This window comes from Alosa pseudoharengus, unplaced genomic scaffold, assembly GCF_046254945.1.
Source record: "Alosa pseudoharengus isolate Yale_2024_CS ecotype anadromous, Long Island Sound unplaced genomic scaffold, YU_APseudo_1.1 YU_APseudo_1.1_scf_7, whole genome shotgun sequence".
Classification (NCBI taxonomy): Eukaryota; Metazoa; Chordata; class Actinopteri; order Clupeiformes; family Clupeidae; genus Alosa; species Alosa pseudoharengus.
The window spans coordinates 24,382,347-24,384,846 of record NW_027468859.1 but is presented as its reverse complement, the minus strand read 5'-3'; positions in this window follow the sequence as shown (position 1 = coordinate 24,384,846).

Below are 2,500 nucleotides of genomic sequence, written 5' to 3'. Positions count from 1 at the left end.
TCAGTCATAAGCTACAAACTTGCAATGCTCTGTCTGATCACTAGCTCTGATGCAACGTGACAGTTTATTATAACTAAGTTTGGCAAATTAATATACAAGTGTGGTACGGCCAAAACAATTGTGTGCAATTATCAACATAAGCTTCTAGTCTAGACCAGGCAAAGCGTGAGCTTGTAGCCATCTGCATTCGGTAGGCTATATTCACCAGACCCATGGCTACACTGGACATGCAACTGTGTTCTGTGCCTTTCTCTGTCTGTTATCTGCAGCGTTAGGGCCTCCTCTGCGATGAGATTGCTATCCGCGGATCAGCGAAGTTACAGGCTATGCCCATGCTTCTGTCACACGTCTGATCATTTGCGGCACAAATGAATGGTAGACTATTACAGAACCGCTGGCAGAAAAAAACGTAGCATTTTCCATATTAGGAAATATTTCTTAATTGTGTGTGATCAAATAAAGAGGCATAGCCTACAATTGGGGGGTAGAAATGTGAGCGCTCATTCAATGTCTATGTGCGTCTGCGCAAGTGAAACTGAACCTAATCATAAAGACACCTTTCTCAGCAACTTTTCTGTTCAATCAGCAGAATTGGCATTACGATCCACCCGACGTTTCCCTTGTCTACCCCGTTAAACTTCAGGATCTCGTGTTTTGCTGAATGATATTTTACTCAGCAGATCACCCTAGATAACCAGAATTACAGTCTCTAGAATTTTAGGTCAGAATGTAAACTGGGCCACAGATGGTAAGCACAATTGCATTAGCTTAAAACTATCTAGTCGAGTATAACCTAAAACTAGCTTAATTAAAATGCCACAGCCCATACTAATTTTTCTTTTAGAATATAGATATTAAGAGAATAGATCATTATGCAAATACTTTTACTTTTAATACTTAAAGTACATTTAAAAGCAGGTACTTTTTACTTTTACTTAAGTAGGGTTGTCATTGTGGTACTTTTACTTTTACTAAAGTAAATATTTCTCTGTGTATTTGTACTTTTACTTAAGTACTGAGATTCAGTACTTCCTCCACCACTGTCTCACACACACACACACACACACATATTTGCATGTAGAATTCACTAGTGCTCACAGCACATGCAATGTTCATCCTCTTGACTAATGATACCTTCCTGTGAAACACACACACACACACACACACACACTAGGCCTGTCGCGATATTCAATAAATCAATTAATCGCATGATAAGTAAAATTAGCTCGATAATTTTTCTGGCCGCGATAAATGCCATTTGCTTGTTTGTTTTCCTCGTCTCTCTCTCTCCCTCTCTCGGGTCCTTAGAGTAACGATGAGTGAACCCTCATGTCAGTCACTTGTCAGTCGCATGGTGTGTGGGGAGGCGGGACTACTGGCGTATCCTACCACAGAGTGCAGCTAAAAAGCCGCGTGAGAAGTATACCGGTAGGCACTAGGCAGAGAGAAAGCTAGTTGCGAGTTCCAGTAGGCTACGCCTAATAAAGACAAAAAAGATGGAATTGTTTCTAAGCCAAACGCGACAGCTGCAGTGTGGGAGCATTTCGGATTTAAACCGAATGCCCGTGGTGAACCACTGAACGCGTGCGAGTCGGTGTGTCGCATTTGTTGGAAAACAGTCGCAATTAAAAGCGGCAACACAACAAACATGCATATGCATCTAAAACACAATCATCCGCTGCAGTTTTCCCAGTTGGGGAAAAAAAAACACAACAAGTGGGCCGTCTTCCTCTTCCCGAGGAAAATTCTCAGAACGACAATATTATCGCTTATCGCAATAATTTCTGAGACAATTTATCGTCCAGCAAAATTTGTTATCGTGACAGGCCTAACACACACACACACACACACACACACACATACACACACACACACACACACACACACACAAATACAAACACATTTCTTTCATTTATGCCGCTGATTAGGCAAGCTGTGAACAAAGGCATTCTTCATACTAATGACTTTCTCTTGCTGACAAAAAAAAGAAGCAGAAAATCAAAACAGAACGTTTTAAAAAAAGATTAATCTTCTCCCTTCACTCTCTCTCTCTCTACTCTGAAAGTTCATAATTATATGATTTTTTTTCTCCCACAGAAAAGGCATTTCTGGGTGACCGCGCTGCCCTCTGCTTCCTGTGTGTGTGTGAGTGCTTCCCCGCGCCCAAGAACAACAGCAGGAATATCATAAAGGAGCGACTGATGGCTTTTATGGAAAGGGTGCTATATTCTATTTAATGGCAAACTGCGGTGTACTAATGGCTGTTTTTGGCATTCCTCTAAAAACAGAATGTAGGGGTGGGTTTGGAGCCATGCCCTCTGTGTGTGTGTGTGTGTGTGTGTGTGTGTGTGTGTGTGTGTGTGTGTGTGAGAGAGAGAGAGAAAGAGAGAGAGAGTTTGTGTGTGTGTGTGTGTGTGTGTCTGTGTGTGTGTGTGTGTGTGAGAAAGAGAGAGAGTGTGTGTGTGTGAGACAGAGAGAGAGAGAGAGAGAGATTTTGGGT